Below are 18,956 nucleotides of genomic sequence, written 5' to 3'. Positions count from 1 at the left end.
TTCGAACACTCAATAATTGACAAGACAAAGCCACAGCCACAATTTCTGAAGAGGAAGCTATTGCATTACAGCAAACGAAGCCCTATCTTTATCTATAGCTTTCCGTACATCATCCTGTTTGATCTTCACAATCTTGTGATGCAGGCAGGGCAAAAACTCTGTTATTCCCACATTACATTTAGGGCTCAAAATCAGACTCAGTGACTTAATTGCATAGAATTAAAACATTTCAGGTTGTGTCATCTCACCAATCACGCAACAAATTATTTAATCTCACTCATAGGGATATTATCATATATGAGTAGATCCTCTTTAATAACCATCAAGATCCACCAAATAAATAGGGTTAAATTTGGCTGAGATTGCACTGATTAAAAACTACATTTAATGAGGCTTTAAACTATGTCCAAACAGCTTTTCCCCAAAGCAGCAGAATGGCTTCTCTCTGATGCATTCTCCCTTTTGAATGAACCAGTTTGCTATATAATTTCATGCCTCACTCAAAGCTCTGATTGCCTCATCAGGTGTGAATCAGATAAATTAAAGAAATATCTAAATTCATTTTGCACATGGCTCCAAGTTAATAGGCTCAGAGTGAGGGCCAGTATTTTACTCCACATTTATCCCACAAGAGTAATGGGCTTTGGGGTCACTGTTTTCCTTACTATGAACTCTCCTTTCACTATAGTCTAGATGCCATCAGTGTGTCTAGTAGTCAGACTCACCATAAATATACGAACACATGCCCAAGTGTTTCCACAGAGAAGCAACCAAGCTTTAATGTTTTCTAGGAAAGTGAGGAAATTCTAGTGTATTGTATGTTCTATATTACTGCCACTTTTTCCAATCCCTGAACCTGGACTTTCCTGAAATACTGGCAAATAGAAGCAACGGGTTCCCCTTTAGCTTAAATTTTCCTCTGAACCAGAGTCTAAAGAATGTTATACTGAGAGCTCAAAATAGAAAAGGCTTGCTGTGAAAAAGCACATATCTCTAGGAGGAGAAATCAGCATCTCCTCTGCCTCCTGGTACTGGTGTGGCATCCAGTGTTAGAGGAGTTCTGTGGGGGCGAGCAATGAAAACTCACCTCAGGAGGTGCAGCTGTGTCTAGGTTTAGAGCAAGAACTAAAGGTTTGCTCCCTGAAGAGCTAGTAAGTATTGGGAAGAAGTAGGAACACAACTATCCTTCTTTGCTCTTCACAGGTATTACCCAAGTTATTTGCCAAAAGGACAGCACACAGGTTTCAAATAAGTCTTTCAGGTTGAGACAGCATGGAGCTCATTACCAGATTAGAGATTGAAAGCCACCAGGGTGATGGCTGTGGGGTGGGCCTCCCAAAGTCCTGAATCACTCTTCCCAGGGCTGTCCACCCACACTGCTTCAGGAATATGGTCATCTGTCAAGTATCTCTGGTATATCTGCAAAGCTCAAATACTCAGGTAATTTTTAGGCCTTATTTTATCAAACTTTTCAACAGATATGTGATTATTCTCTACCTCTTTAAATCTTCCTTCTCCTGCTTCTCTGACACTACACTGTCATAGGTTTTCTCCAATCCCTCTGGCAACCTCCCCGTAGTGCTTCCCTCATACCTCCTGCTCTCACTTCCAAATGTTGGCGTTCCCAAAGTGCATTCCCAGTCCCTATTCTTTATTCTTTTCTCTATCCAGACTTCCTTTTAGGTGTCATATCCATTTCACCCTATTTAGTGGTATCTGCATATGACTGTTACCAAAACTTTTCTCCGGACATTCCTCTTCCAGACTTCTGGATTTGTTTACCCAGCTGCTTTTCTGTTATCTTTCTGTGGATGTTTCAAAAGCATAACTGAAGCCTTGATTCAAAAAAGGTCTCACATGTGCCCCTATGAATCAGCACTCCTGTACCTTTTGGATAAATTCCTAGTAGCACTATTGCTGGGTCATAGGGTAGTTCTATTTTTAATTTTTTGAGGAACCTCCACACTGTTTACCAGAGTGGCTGCACCAGTTTGCATTCCCACCAACAGTGCAAGAGGGTTCCCTTTTCTCCACATCCTCACCAGCATCTGTTGTTTCCTAAGTTGTTAGTTTTAGCCACTCTGACTGGTGTGAGGTAGTATCTCATTGTGGTTTTTGTCTGTATTTCCCTGATGATGAGTGAAGTTGAATATCTTTTCATGTGGCCATCTGGATGTTTTCTTTGGAAAAGTGTCTATTCATGTCTTCTGCCCATTTCTTCACTGGATTATTTGCTTTTTGGGTGTTGAGTTTGGTAAGTTCTTTGTAGATCTTAAATACTAACCCTTTATCTGATATGTCATTTGCAAATATCTTCTTCCATTCCATTCGTTGGCTTTTAGTTTTGTTGATTGTCTCCTTCGCAGTGTGGAAGCTTTTTATCTTGATGAAGCCCCAATAGTTCATTTTTGCTTTTAATTCTCTTGCCTTTGGAGATGTGTTGAGCAAGAAATTGCTGTGGCTGAGGTCAAAGAGGTTGTTACCTGATTTCTCCTCTAGTTTTGATGGTTTCCTGTCTCACATTTAGGTCTTTCCTCCATTTTGAGTTTATTTTTGTGTATGGTGTAAGAAAGTGGTCTAGTTTATAGCAGCACTTTCAAATTATGGAAATAGCCAAATTATGGAAAGAGCCTAAATGTCCATCAACTGATGAATGGATAAAGAAGATGTGATTTATGTATATAATGGAATACTACTTGGCAATGAGAAAGAATGAAATCATGCCATTTGCAGTAACATGGATGGAACTGGAAGGTATTATTCTAAATGAAATAAGTCAGTCAGAGAAAGACAGATATATATTTTCACTCATGTGGATCTTGAGAAACTTAACAGAAGACCATGGGGAAGGGAAAGGGGAAAATAGTTACAAACAGAGGGAGGGAGGCAAACAATAAGAAACTCTTAAATACAGAAGTAACAGCCAAGATGGCAGAAGAGCATGGAATTTTTTTGTGTGTCTCTCATCCATGAAATACAGCCAGATCAATACTAAACCATCCTGCACAACTAGAAAACTGATTTGAGGATTAACACAACAATCTGCACAACCTGAACCACAGAATTCACCAGGTACGCAGCATGGAGAGGTGAACTGGGAAGAGAGAAGCTGTGGAGGGCAGAGAGCTGTTTTTGCTTGTGGAGAGAGGACGGAGATGGGGGGGGGGGTGGTTGGAAGGGAAGGACAGGAAAAGCACCCCCCCCAAAAAAAAACACCTGGAGAGAAAGTAGAAAAGTGGAAACAGCCACAGGGACTGAACTAAAAAGGGATAAAGGAGAAAGGAGAGGGTTTAAATTCCATTAAGACTCTATAAACAGGGGGAACAAAGAGTCTGAAACTCCACAGCATGATACCTGGTGGTGCTCTGGTGAGAAGGGCGAATCCCCAGGAGCAGAGTGAAATCTGGGCATCTTCAGCCACACAGGAAGAGGCGGTTCCCCTGCTGGGAGGACATCTGGTAGAGGCTGTGTGGCTCCCCCCACAGGCAAAGGTCCCAGTGGACCCAGGAGAACAACCACATTCACTGGTGCTGGAACAAGGTCGTTGAGGGTGAAGCCTGGTGCCAAATGTGTGTTGTGATTTTCCATAATCCCTGAAATGTTGCTGCTACACGATCACATGAACTTTTTCTGGGGTGGGCTGGTACCCAGCTGCAGTCTCTGGGCATCGGCAGCAGCACAGTCACACTAACGTTCCTGGGTGCAGCTGGCACCCAGCCACTGCTTGGTGAGACCATCCTGCAGAGGGGCAGAACAGGTCAAAGATGCAGTCCCTCAGAAATAAGAGGTCAGGAAAAACAGCGGTATCTGAGATAAAACTCAGGAGGGAGGTGCTGCCTAAAGCTTGGTCACAGACAGTGTAAAGGTGGGGAATGGACAGAAGCCAAAGACAAAGGACAGGTGTGCGATTGCTGATCGGGGAGAAGAGAGTTCCAACACTACAGACTAGGTAGCTGGGTGACGCCATTTTTACCACTCCCATACATGCGCATACGCACCTACCAGCGCCACAACAATCCACCCCAGTAGGCTAGCAGCACTATCTAGTGGAGAACCAAGTCGTTACATTAAGCCCCGCCCAACTGGGCCAACCTCACTCTTCAAGAACACAAGTCTCACCGCCTGCTTAGTTTCTGGACTAGAAAGCACTTCATAGTCTGACTTCTAGGGGAAAACAAAGTAATATCAGTTGTATTTCAATCTGTTAGCTGGTCCACCTATTCAATTTTCTTTTTTTTTTCTTTTTCACTTCTTTTCTTTTTCTTGAATACAGAAAGAGAAAAAAATCAGTTTTATTTTCACTTTTTATTAAAAATATTTTTCTTTAATTTTTTTTTACTTTATTTTATTCTTTTGTGTTAATTTTTTCAAATTCTATTTTACTTATATCATTTTATTTTAGTATACTTCAGTGTATGCACTTTTTCAAATTTTTGAACGATTTCCTTTTTTTCTTTTTCTTTTTTCTCTTTTTCATTTCTTTTCTTTTTCTTGAATACAGAAAGAGAAAAACTTCATTTTTACTTTCAATTTCTATTAAAATTTTTATTTTTTTCCTATATATTTTACTTTTATGTAATTTTTTTCAAATTCTATTTTACTTTCATCATTTTATTTTAGTCTACTTCAGTGTATTCACTTTTTCAAATTTTCAAGTGATTTCTTTTTCTTTTTTCTTCTTTTTTCTCTTTTTTGTTTCTTTTCTTTTTCTTGAATACAGAAAGAGAAAAATTCATTTTTATTTTTAATTTTTATTAAAAATATTTTTCTTTAATTGTTTTCTACTATATTCTTTACCTTTGTGTAAATTTTTTCAAGTTCTATTTTACTTCCATCATTTCATTTTAGTCTACTTCAGTGTATTCATTTTTTTCAAATTCTCAAATGATTTCCTTCCCCCCCCCCTTTTTTTCTCTAATCTATCAAACCACTTTCAATACCCAGACGAAAACACACCTAGGATTTAGCATCATTTATTCAATTTTGGGTGTGTGTGTGTGTGTGTGTGTGTGTTTAATTTTTTAATTTTAACATTTTATTAATTTTAATTTTATTAATTTTAATTTTTCAACCTCATTAATACCTTTTCTCCCTTCAAAATGATGAAACGAAGGGATTCACCCCAAAAGAAAGAACACAGAGAAATGACAGCCAGGGATTTAATCAACACAGATACAAGCAAGTGTTTGAACCAGAATTTAGAATAACGATAATAAGAACACTAGCTGAAGTCGAAAATAGACAGAATCTCTTTCTGTGGAGATAAAAGAAGTAAAAACTAGTCAGGATGAAATAAAAAATGCTATAACTGAGCTGCAATCATGGATGGATGTCATGGAGACAAGGATGGATGAGGCAGAACACAGAATCAGCAATATAGAGACAAACTTAAGGAGATACTGGAGCAGAAAAAAAGGGGGAGATTAAGGCAAAAGAGCATGATTTAAGAATTAGAGAAATCAGTGACTCATTAAAAAGGAATGACATCAGGGCGCCTGGGTGGCGCAGTCGGTTAAGCGTCCGACTTCAGCCAGGTCACGATCTCACGGTCCGTGAGTTCGAGCCCTGCGTCAGGCTCTGGGCTGATGGCTCAGAGCCTGGAGCCTGTTTCCGATTCTGTGTCTCCCTGTCTCTCTGCCCCTCCCCCGTTCATGCTCTGTCTCTCTCTGTCCCAAAAATAAATAAACGTTGAAAAAAAAATCTTTAAATAAAAAAAAAAAAGGAATGACATCAGAATCATAGGGGTCCCAGAAGAGGAAGAGAGAGTAATAGGGGTAGAAGGGTTATGTAAGCAAATCATAGAAGAAAATTTTCCTAACCTGGGGAAAGACACAGACATCAAAATCCAGGAAGCACAGAGGACCCCCATTAGATTCAACAAAAACCAACCATCAATAAGGCACAACATAGTCAAATTCAGAAAATACTCAGGCAAGGAGAGAATCATGAAAGCAGCAAGGGAAAAAAAGTCCCTAACCTACAAGGGAAGACAGATCGGGTTTGCAGCAGACCTATCCACAGAAACTTGGCAGGCCAAAAAGGAGTGGCAGGATGTATTCAATGTGCTGAATCAGGTTTGCAGCAGACCTATCCACAGAAACTTTACAGGCCAGAAAGGAGTGGCAGAATATATTAAATGTGCTGAATCAGAAAAATATGCAGCCAAGAATTCTTTATCCAGCAAGTCTGTCATTCAAAATCGAAGGAGAGATTAAAAGTTTCCCAGGCAAACAAAAATTAAAGGAGTTTGTGACCACTAAACCAGCCTTGCAAGAAATTTTAAGGGGGACTCTCTGAGGGGAGAAAAGATGAAAATATAAATACATACATAGCAAAAACAACAAAGATTAGAAAGGACCAGAGAACACCACCAGAAACTCTAAATCTATAAGCATCATAATGGCAATAAATTCATATCTTTCAGTACTCACTGTAAATGTCAATGGACTCAATGCTCCAATTAAAAGACATAGGGTAACAGAATGGGTAAGAAAACAAAATCAATCTATATGCTGCTTACAAGAGACCCACTTTAGACCTAAAGACACCTTCAGATTGAAAGTAAGGGGATGAAGAACCATCTATCATGCTAATAGTCAACAAAAGAAAGCCAGAATAGCCATACTTATATCAGACAATCTAGGCTTTAAAATAAAGACTGTATCAAGAGATGCAGAGGGCATTATATCATAATCAAGGGGTCTAACCACCAAGAAGACCTAACAATTGTAAACATTTATGCACCAAATGTGAAAGCACCCAAATATATAAATCAAATAATCACAAAGAAACTCATTGATAGTAATACCATAATAATAGGAGACTTCAATACCCCACTCACAGCAATGAACAGATCATCTAATCAAAATATTAACAAGGAAACAATGGCTTTGAATGACACACTGGACCAGATGGACTTAACAGATATATTCAGAACATTTCATCCGAAAGCAAAAAATATACATTCTTCTCCAATGCACATGGAATATTCTCCAGAATAGACCATATATTGGGACACAAATAAGCCCTCAGCAACTACAAAAAGTCGAGATCATACCATGCATATTTTCAGACCACAATGCTATGAAACTCGAAATCAACCACAAGAAAAAATTTGGAAAGGTAACAAATACTTGGAGATTAAAGAACATCCTACTAAAGAATGAATGGGCTAACCAAGAAGTTAAAGAGGAAATTAAAGAGTTCATGGAAGTCAATGAAAATAATAACACCACAACCCAAAACCTCTGGGACCCAGCAAAAGCAGTCATAAGACGAAAGTATATAGCAATCCAGGCCTTCCTAAAGAAGGAAGAAAGATCTCAGATACACAACCTAACCTTACGCCTTAAAGAGCTGGAAAAAGAGCAGCAAATACAGCAGAAAACCAGCAGAAGACAAGACATAATAAAGATTAGAGCAGAAATTAATGCTATCAAAACCAAAAAAACAGTAGAACAGATCAATGAAACCAGAAGCTGGTTCTTTGAAAGAATTAACAAAATTGATAAACCACAAGCCAGTTTGATCAAAAAGAAAAAGGAAAGGACCCAAATAAACAAAATCAATCATGAAAGAGGAGAGATCACAACCGACACAGCAGAAATACAAACAATAATAAGAGAATATTATGAGCAATTATATGCCAATAAAATAGGTAATCTGGAAGAAATGGACAAATTCCTAGAAACATATACACTACCAAAACTGAAACAGGAAGAAATAGAAAATTTGAACAGACCCATAAGCAGTAAGGAAATCAAATTAGTAATCAAAAATCTCCCAAAAAACAAGAGTCCAGGGCCAGATGGATTTCCAGGGGAATTCTGCCAATATTTAAGGAAGAGTTAATACCTATTCTCTTGAAGCTGTTCCAAAAAAATAGAAATGGAAGGAAAACTTCCAAACTCGTTATATGAAGCCAGCATTACCTTGATTCCAAAACCAGACAGAGACCCGACTAAAAAGGAGAACTATAGACCAATTTCCCTGATGAACATGGATGCAAAAATCCTCAACAAGATATTAGCAAAAACCCTCAACAAGATATCCTCAAAGATATCCTCAAGATACACCCAAAAACAAATAATCCAGTGACAAAATGGGCAACAGATCCAACAATACATTTAAAAAATTATTCACCATGACCAAGTGGGATTTATACCTGGGATGCAGGGCTGGTTGAATATCTGCAAGACAATTAACATGATTCATCACATCAATAAAAGCAAGGACAAGAACCATATGATCCTCTCAATAGATGCAGAGAAAGCATTTGACAAAATACAGCATCCCTTCTTGATAAAAACCCTCAAGAAACTAAGGATAGAAGGAGCATACCTCAAGATCATAAAAGCCATATATGAAAGACCCAACGTTAATATCATCCTCAATGGGGAAAAACTGAGAGCTTTCCCCCTAAGGTCAGGAACAAGACAGGGATGTCCATTCTTGCCACTGTTATTCAACATAGTATTGGAGGTCTTAGCCTCAGCAATCAGACAACACAAAGAAATAAAAGGCATCCAAGTCTGCCAGGAGGAGGTCAAACTTTCACTCTTCACAGATGACATGATACTCTATATGGGAAACCCAAAAGATTCCACCAAAAAACTGCTAGAACTGATTTATGAATTCAGCAAAATTGCAGGATACAAAATCAATGCACAGAAATCGGTTGCATTCCTATACACCAACAATGAAGCAACAGAAAGAGAAATCAAGGAATTGATCCCATTTACAATTGTACCAAAAACCATAAAATACCGAGGAATAAATCTAACCAAAAAGGTGAAAAATCTATATACTGAAAACTATAGAAAGCTTATGAAAGAAATTGAAGAAGACACAAAAAAATGGAAAAAGATTCCATGCTCCTGGAAAGGAAGAACAAATATTGTTAAAATGTCGGTACTACCCAAAGCAATCCACATATTCAATGCAATCCCTATCAAAATAACACCAGCATTCTTCACAGAACTAGAACAAACAATCCTAAAATTTGTATGGAACCAGAAAAGACCCCGAATAGCCAAAGCAATCTTGAAAAAGAAAACCAAAGCAGGAGGCATCACAATCCCGGACTTCAAGCTATACTACAAAGCTGTAATCATCAAGACAGTATGGTACTGGTACAAGAACAGACACTTGGATTAATTTAACAGAATAGAGAACCCAGAAATGGATGGCCAACTAATCTTTGACAAAGCAGGAAAGAATATCCAATGGAATAAAGGCTCTCTTCAGCAAGTGGTGCTGGAAAAACTGGACAGCAACATGCAGAAGAATGAACCTGGACCACTTTCTTACAACATACACAAATATAAACTCTAAATGGATGAGACCTAAATGTAAGACAGGAAGCCACCAAAATCCTCAAGGAGAAAGCAGGAAAAAACCTCTTTGACCTTGTCCACAGCAACTTCTTACTCAACACGTCTCCAGAGGCAAGGGAAATAAAAGCAAAAATGAACTACTGGGACCTCATCAAAAAAAAAAACAAAAAAACAAAAAAACAAACTTATGCACAGAGAAGGAAACAATCAACAAAACTAAAAGGCAACCTACAGAAAAGGAGAAGATATTTGCAAATTATATATCAGAAAAAGGGTTAGTATCCAAAATCTATAAAGAACTTATCAAACTCTACACCCAAAAACAAATAATCCAGTGATGAAATGGGCAAAAGACATGACCAGTCACTTTTCCAAAGAAGACATCCAGATGGCCAACCAACACATGAAAAAATGCTCAACATCACTCATCATCAGGGAAATACAAATCAAAACCACAATGAGATACTACCTCACACCTGTCCGAATGGCTAACATTGACAACTCAGGCAACAATAGATGTTGGCAAGGATGTGGAGAGAGAGGATCTCTTTTGCACTTCTGGTGAGAATGCAAACTGGTGCAGCCACTCTGGAAAACAGTATGGAGGTTCCTCAAAAAATTAAAAATAGAACTACCCTATAAGCCAGCAATTGTACTACTAGGTATTTATCCAAGGGATACAGGTATACTGTTTTGAAAGGGCACCCCAACATTTGTTGGCTTGTTTTTTGGTTTGTTTGGTTGTCAACAATAGCCAAAGTATGGAAAGAGCCCAAATGTCCATTGATGGATGGATGGATAAAGAAGATGTGATATATGTGTACAATGGAGTAATACTCAGCTATCAAGGAATGAAATCTTGCCATTTGCAACTACCTGGATGGAACTAAAGAGTATTATGCTAAGCAAAATTAGTCAGAGAAAGACAAATATCATGACTTCACTCATATGAGGACTTTAAGACACAGAACAGATGAACAAAGGGAAGGGAAGAAAAAATAATATAAAAACAGGGAGGGGGACAAAAGAAAAGAGACTCTTAAATAAGGAGAACAAACAGAGGATTACTGGAGAGGTTGTGGAAGGGGGGATGGACTAAATGGGTAAGGGGCATTAAGGAATCTACTCTTGAAATCATTGTTGCACTATATGCTAACTTGGATGTAAATTTAAAAGAGAGAGAGAGAGAGAGATTCTTAAATACAGAGAATAATCTGAGGGTTGATGGGGGACTGGGGGAGAGGAGAAAATGGGTGGTGGGCATTGAGGAGGGCACTTGTTGGGATGAGCACTGGGTGTTGTATGTAAGCAATGAACAGTGGGAATCGACCCCAAAAACCAAGAGCACACTTTACACACTGTATGTTAGCCAATTTGACAATATATTTTTAAAAAAAGAAAAAGAGATAGGGAGGAAGATGGCGGCGTAGGAGGACGCTGGGCTCACCGCGCGTCCTGCTGATCACTTAGATTCCACCTACACCTGCCTAAATAACCCAGAAAACCACCAGAGGATTACCAGAACGGAGTCGCCGGAGCCAAGCGCAGACGAGAGGCCCACGGAAGAGGGTAGGAAGGGCGGAGAGGCGGTGCGCGCTCCACGGACTGGCGGGAGGGAGCCGGGGCGGAGGGGCGGCTCGCCGGCCAAGCAGAGCCCCCGAGTCTGGCTTGCAAAAAGCGGAGGGGCCTGACGGACTGTGTTCCGACAGCAAGCGCGACTTAGCGTCTGGGAAGTCATAAGTTAACAGCTCTGCTCAGAAAGCGGGAAGGCTGGAGGACAAAGGGAAGGAGAGCTGCTGAGCCCCCGGACGACAGAGCTCAGTTTGGTGGGGAACAAAGGCGCTCGCCAGCGCCATCTTCCCCGCCCATCCCCCAGCCAAAATCCCAAAGAGAACCAGTTCCTGCCAGGGAACTTGCTCGCTCAGCGCAAACACCCAACTCTGCGCTTCTGCGGAGCCAAACCTCCGGCAGCGGATCTGACTCCCTCCTGCTGCCACAGGGCCCCTCCTGAAGTGGATCACCTAAGGAGAAGCAAGCTAAGCCTGCCCCTCCTGCCCCTGTGCACCTTGCCTACCCACCCCAGCTAAGACGCCAGATCCCCAGCATCACAAGCCTGGCAGTGTGCAAGTAGCCCAGACAGACCACCCCACCCCACAGTGAATCCCGCCCCTAGGAGAGGGGAAGAGAAGGCACGCACCAGTCTGACTGTGGCCCCAGCGGTGGGCTGGGAGCAGACATCAGGTCTGACTGCGGCTCCGCCCACCAACTCCAGTTATACACCACAGCACAGGGGAAGTGCCCTGCAGGTCCTCACCACGCCAGGGACTATCCAAAATGACCAAGCGGAAGAATTCCCCTCAGAAGAATCTCCAGGAAATAACAACAGCTAATGAGCTGATCAAAAAGGACTTAAATAATATAACAGAAAGTGAATTTAGAATAATAGTCATAAAATTAATCGCTGGGCTTGAAAACAGTATAGCGGACAGCAGAGAATCTCTTGCTACAGAGATCAAGGGACTAAGGAACAGTCACGAGGAGCTGAAAAACGCTTTAAACGAAATGCATAACAAAATGGAAACCACCACGGCTCGGATTGAAGAGGCAGAGGAGAGAATAGGTGAACTAGAAGATAAAGTTATGGAAAAAGAGGAAGCTGAGAAAAAGAGGGATAAAAAAATCCAGGAATATGAGGGGAAAATTAGAGAACTAAGTGATACACTAAAAAGAAATAATATACGCATCATTGGTATCCCAGAGGAGGAAGAGAGAGGGAAAGGTGCTGAAGGGGTACTTGAAGAAATAATAGCTGAGAACTTCCCTGAACTAGGGAAGGAAAAAGGCATTGAAATCCAAGAGGCACAGAGAACTCCCTTCAGACGTAACTTGAATCGATCTTCTGCACGACATATCATAGTGAAACTGGCAAAATACAAGGATAAAGAGAAAATTCTGAAAGCAGCAAGGGGTAAACGTGCCCTCACATATAAAGGGAGACCTATAAGACTGGTGACTGATCTGTCTTTTGAAACTTGGCAGGCCAGAAAGAATTGGCACGAGATTTTCAGTGTGCTAGACAGAAAAAATATGCAGCCGAGAATCCTTTATCCAGCAAGTCTGTCATTTAGAATCGAAGGAGAGATAAAGGTCTTCCCAAATAAACAAAAACTGAAGGAATTTGTCACCACTAAACCAGCCCTCCAAGAGATCCTAAGGGGGACCCTGTGAGACAAAGTACCAGAGACATCACTACAAGCATAAAACATACAGACATCACAATGACTCTAAACCCATATCTTTCTATAATAACACTGAATGTAAATGGACTAAATGCGCCAACCAAAAGACATAGGGTATCAGAATGGATAAAAAAACAAGACCCATCTATTTGCTGTCTACAAGAGACTCATTTTAGACCTGAGGACACCTTTAGATTGAGAGTGAGGGGATGGAGAACTATTTATCATGCTACTGGAAGCCAAAAGAAAGCTGGAGTAGCCATACTTATATCAGACAAACTAGACTTTAAATTAAAGGCTGTAACAAGAGATGAAGAAGGACATTATATAATAGTGACAGGGTCTATCCATCAGGAAGAGCTAACAATTATAAATGTCTATGCGCCGAATACCGGAGCGCCCAAATATATAAAACAATTACTCATAAACACAAGCAACCTTATTGATAAGAATGTCGTAATTGCAGGGGACTTTAACACCCCACTTACAGAAATGGATAGATCATCTAGACACACGATCAATAAAGAAACAAGGGCCCTGAATGAGACATTGGATCAGATGGACTTGACAGATATATTTAGAACTCTGCATCCCAAAGCAACAGAATATACTTTCTTCTCGAGTGCACATGGAACATTCTCCAAGATAGATCATATACTGGGTCACAAAACAGCCCTTCATAAGTTTACAAGAATTGAAATCATACCATGCATACTTTCAGACCACAACGCTATGAAGCTTGAAATCAACCACAGAAAAAAGTCTGGAAAACCTCCAAAAGCATGGAGGTTAAAGAACACCCTACTCACGAATGAGTGGGTCAACCAGGCAATTAGAGAAGAAATTAAAAAATATATGGAAACAAACGAAAATGAAAATACAACAATCCAAACGCTTTGGGACGCAGCAAAGGCAGTCCTGAGAGGAAAATACATTGCAATCCAGGCCTATCTCAAGAAACAAGAAAAATCCCAAATACAAAATCTAACAGCACACCTAAAGGAACTAGAAGCAGAACAGCAAAGGCAGCCTAAACCCAGCAGAAGAAGAGAAATAATAAAGATCAGAGCAGAAATAAACAATATAGAATCTAAAAAAACTGTAGAGCAGATCAATGAAACCAAGAGTTGGTTTTTTGAAAAAATAAACAAAATTGACAAACCTCTAGCCAGGCTTCTCAAAAAGAAAAGGGAGATGACCCAAATAGATAAAATCATGAATGAAAATGGAATGATTACAACCAATCCCTCAGAGATACAAACAATTATCAGGGAATACTATGAAAAATTATATGCCAACAAATTGGACAACCTGGAAGAAATGGACAAATTCCTGAACACCCACACTCTTCCAAAACTCAATCAGGAGGAAATAGAAAGCTTGAACAGACCCATAACCAGCGAAGAAATTGAATCGGTTATCAAAAATCTCCCAACAAATAAGAGTCCAGGACCAGATGGCTTCCCAGGGGAGTTCTACCAGACATTTAAAGCAGAGATAATACCTATCCTTCTCAAGCTATTCCAAGAAATAGAAAGGGAAGGAAAACTTCCAGACTCATTCTATGAAGCCAGTATGACTTTGATTCCTAAACCAGACAGAGACCCAGTAAAAAAAGAGAACTACAGGCCAATATCCCTGATGAATATGGATGCAAAAATTCTCAATAAGATACTAGCAAATCGAATTCAACGGCATATAAAAAGAATTATTCACCATGATCAAGTGGGATTCATTCCTGGGATGCAGGGCTGGTTCAACATTCGCAAATCAATCAACGTGATACATCACATTAACAAAAAAAAAGAGAAGAACCATATGATCCTGTCAATCGATGCAGAAAAGGCCTTTGACAAAATCCAGCACCCTTTCTTAATAAAAACTCTTGAGAAAGTCGGGATAGAAGGAACATACTTAAAGATCATAAAAGCCATTTATGAAAAGCCCACAGCTAACATCATCCTCAACGGGGAAAAACTGAGAGCTTTTTCCCTGAGATCAGGAACACGACAGGGATGCCCACTCTCACCACTGTTGTTTAACATAGTGCTGGAAGTTCTAGCATCAGCAATCAGACAACAGAAGGAAATCAAAGGCGTCAAAATTGGCAAAGATGAAGTCAAGCTTTCGCTCTTTGCAGATGACATGATATTATACATGGAAAATCCGATAGACTCCACCAAAAGTCTGCTAGAACTGATCCATGAATTCAGCAAAGTTGCAGGATACAAAATCAATGTACAGAAATCAGTTGCATTCTTATACACTAACAATGAAGCAACAGAAAGACAAATAAAGAAACTGATCCCATTCACAATTGCACCAAGAAGCATAAAATACCTAGGAATCAATCTAACCAAAGATGTAAAGGATCTGTATGCTGAAAACTATAGAAAGCTTATGAAGGTAATTGAAGAAGATTTAAAGAAATGGAAAGACATTCCCTGCTCATGGATTGGAAGAATAAATATTGTCAAAATGTCAATACTACCCAAAGCTATCTACACATTCAATGCAATCCCAATCAAAATTGCACCAGCATTCTTCTCGAAACTAGAACAAGCAATCCTAAAATTCATATGGAACCACAAAAGGCCCCGAATAGCCAAAGTAATTTTGAAGAAGAAGACCAAAGCAGGAGGCATCACAATCCCAGACTTTAGCCTCTACTACAAAGCTGTCATCATCAAGACAGCATGGTATTGGCACCAAAACAGACACATAGACCAATGGAATAGAATAGAAACCCCAGAACTAGACCCACAAACGTACGGCCAACTCATCTTTGACAAAGCAGGAAAGAACATCCAATGGAAAAAAGACAGTCTCTTTAACAAATGGTGCTGGGAGAACTGGACAGCAACATGCAGAAGGTTGAAACTAGACCACTTTCTCACACCATTCACAAAAATAAACTCAAAATGGATAAAGGACCTGAATGTGAGACAGGAAACCATCAAAACCTTAGAGGAGAAAGCAGGAAAAGACCTCTCTGACCTCAGCCGTAGCAATCTCTTACTCGACACATCCCCAAAGGCAAGGGAATTAAAAGCAAAAGTGAATTCCTGGGACCTTATGAAGATAAAAAGCTTCTGCACAGCAAAGGAAACAACCAACAAAACTAAAAGGCAACCAACGGAATGGGAAAAGATATTTGCAAATGACATATCGGACAAAGGGCTAGTATCCAAAATCTATAAAGAGCTCACCAAACTCCACACCCGAAAAGCAAATAACCCAGTGAAGAAATGGGCAGAAAACATGAATAGACACTTCTCTAAAGAAGACATCCAGATGGCCAACAGGCACATGAAAAGATGTTCAGCGTCGCTCCTTATCAGGGAAATACAAATCAAAACCACACTCAGATATCACCTCACGCCAGTCAGAGTGGCCAAAATGAACAAATCAGGAGACTATAGATGCTGGAGAGGATGTGGAGAAACGGGAACCCTCTTGCACTGTTGGTGGGAATGCAAATTGGTGCAGCCGCTCTGGAAAGCAGTGTGGAGGTTCCTCAGAAAATTAAAAATAGACCTACCCTATGACCCAGCAATAGCACTGCTAGGAATTTATCCAAGGGACACAGGAGTACTGATGCATAGGAGCACTTGTACCCCAATGTTCATAGCAGCACTCTCAACAATAGCCAAATTATGGAAAGAGCCTAAATGTCCATCAACTGATGAATGGATAAAGAAATTGTGGTTTATATACACAATGGAGTACTACGTGGCAATGAGAAAAAATGAAATATGGCCTTTTGTAGCAATGTGGATGGAACTGGAGAGTGTGATGCTAAGTGAAATAAGCCATACAGAGAAAGACAGATACCATATGGTTTCACTCTTATGTGGATCCTGAGAAACTTAAGAGAAACCCATGGGGGAGGGGAACAAAAAAAAAAAAAAAAAAAAAAAAAAAAAAAAAGAGGTTAGAGTGGGAGAGAGCCAAAGCATAAGAGACTGTTGAGAACTGAGAACAAACTAAGGGTTGATGGGGGGTGGGAGGGAGGAGAGGGTGGGTGATGGGTACTGAGGAGGGCACCTTTTGGGATGAGCACTGGGTGTTGTATGGAAACCAATTTGACAATAAATTTCATATATAAATAAAAAAAAAAAAAAAAAAAAAAAAAAAAAAAAAAAAAAAATAAAAAAAGAAAAAGAAAGGTCTGACACTTCTCGTACAGATTTTGATCAAAAAGGACAGCCACCAGTGACAGGAGAATCACTTCTGGTAATAACAGGCCAACTAAGTCAGTCCAGCTCTCCCACTGAGAACAACTAGAAAATCTGGGAACATAGTTCCACATCTGTTTGAGGGCACCAGAGAATGAACATGGCAATGAAAATTATGAGGCCAAGACCCGAGAAAAGGTGGAAAGCCAGAGAAATAAGCACAGCTTTAGGGACCATGTTTCCCCTAGAGAGATCTTCCAAGGCATGTAGAGGTGGCAGAGAGGCAGAGAAACTGAATAAAGCTTTCAACAAACTTCTAAGGCAAGGAGACAAAAAAGAGAATTTGGGGCCTTTCAAGGAAAGAACACCTGTAATCTCCCCAGGGTTTGGTTTGGGACCCTGCGTTCATCAGGGTTCCAGGGTTCTCCAGAGAAACAGAAAATAGGGTGTGTGTATCTGTGTATATGTACATGTGAGAGATAGCTTGAGAGGGAGAGAGAGAAATTTATTTTAAGGAATTGGCTCATGTGATTGTGGAGGCTGGCAAGTCCGAAATCTGCACTGTGAGCTGGCTGGCTAGAGATTCAGGGAACAGTTGATGTTGCAGTTTGAGTCCAAAGGCAATCTGGAGGCAGACTTCCTTCTTCCTCAGAGGACTCCAGTCTTTTGTTTTGTTTTGTTTTTAAGGCCTTCAACTGATTGAGTGAGTACCACCCACATTGTGGAAGATAATCTGCTTTATCCAAAGTCTACTGATTTTTTAAAAAATGGCTTTATAAATGTCTATAGTTGATCTCATCTAAAAAAAAAAAAACAAAAATACCTTTTAATTGAAGAAGATATAAAGAAATGGAAAGACATTCCCTGCTCACGGATTGGAAGAATAAATATTGTCAAAATGTCAATTCTACCCAAAGCTATCTATACATTCAATGCAATCCCAATCAAAATTGCACCAGCATTCTTCTCGAAACTAGAACAAACAATCCTAAAATTCATATGGAACCACAAAAGGCCCCACATAGCCAAAGTAATTTTGAAGAAGAAGACCAAAGCAGGAGGCATCACAATCCCAGACTTTAGCCTCTACTACAAAGCTGTCATCATCAAGACAGCATGGTATTGGCACAAAAACAGACACATAGACCAATGGAATAGAATAGAAACCCCAGAACTAGACCCACAAACGTATGGCCAACTCATCTTTGACAAAGCAGGAAAGACTATCCAATGGAAAAAAGACAGTCTCTTTAACAAATGGTGCTGGGAGAACTGGACAGCAACATGCAGAAGGTTGAAACTAGACCACTTTCTCACACCATTCACAAAAATAAACTCAAAATGGATAAAGGACCTGAATGTGAGACAGGAAACCATCAAAACCCTGAAGGAGAAAGCAGGAAAAGACCTCTCTGACCTCAGCCGTAGCAATCTCTTACTCGACACATCCCCAAAGGCAAGGGAATTAAAAGCAAAAATGAATTACTGGGACCTTATGAAGATAAAAAGCTTCTGCACAGCAAAGGAAACAACCAACAAAACTAAAAGGCAACCAACAGAATGGGAAAAGATATTTGCAAATGACATATCGGACAAAGGGCTAGTATCCAAAATCTATAAAGAGCTCACCAAACTCCACACCCGAAAAGCAAATAATCCAGTGAAGAAATGGGCAGAAAACATGAATAGACACTTCTCTAAAGAAGACATCCAGATGGCCAACAGGCACATGAAAAGATGCTCAACGTCGCTCCTCATCAGGGAAATACAAATCAAAACCACACTCAGATATCACCTCACGCCAGTCAGAGTGGCCAAAATGAACAAATCAGGAGACTATAGATGCTGGAGAGGATGTGGAGAAACGGGAACCCTCTTGCACTGTTGGTGGGAATGCAAACTGGTGCAGCCACTCTGGAAAACAGTGTGGAGGTTCCTCAGAAAATTAAAAATAGACCTACCCTATGACCCAGCAATAGCACTGCTAGGAGTTTACCCAAGGGATACAGGAGTACTGATGCATAGGGGCACTTGTATCCCAATGTTTATAGCAGCACTCTCAACAATAGCCAAATTATGGAAAGAGCCGAAATGTCCATCAACGGATGAATGGATAAAGAAATTGTGGTTTATATACACAATGGAGTACTACGTGGCAATGAGAAAGAACGAAATATGGCCCTTTGTAGCAACGTGGATGGAAC

The sequence above is a fragment of the Puma concolor genome, chromosome B3 (assembly GCF_028749965.1).
Source record: "Puma concolor isolate L17-30 chromosome B3, mPumCon1.1.hap2, whole genome shotgun sequence".
Taxonomy (NCBI): domain Eukaryota; kingdom Metazoa; phylum Chordata; class Mammalia; order Carnivora; family Felidae; genus Puma; species Puma concolor.
Note: the sequence above shows the minus strand (reverse complement) of the source record.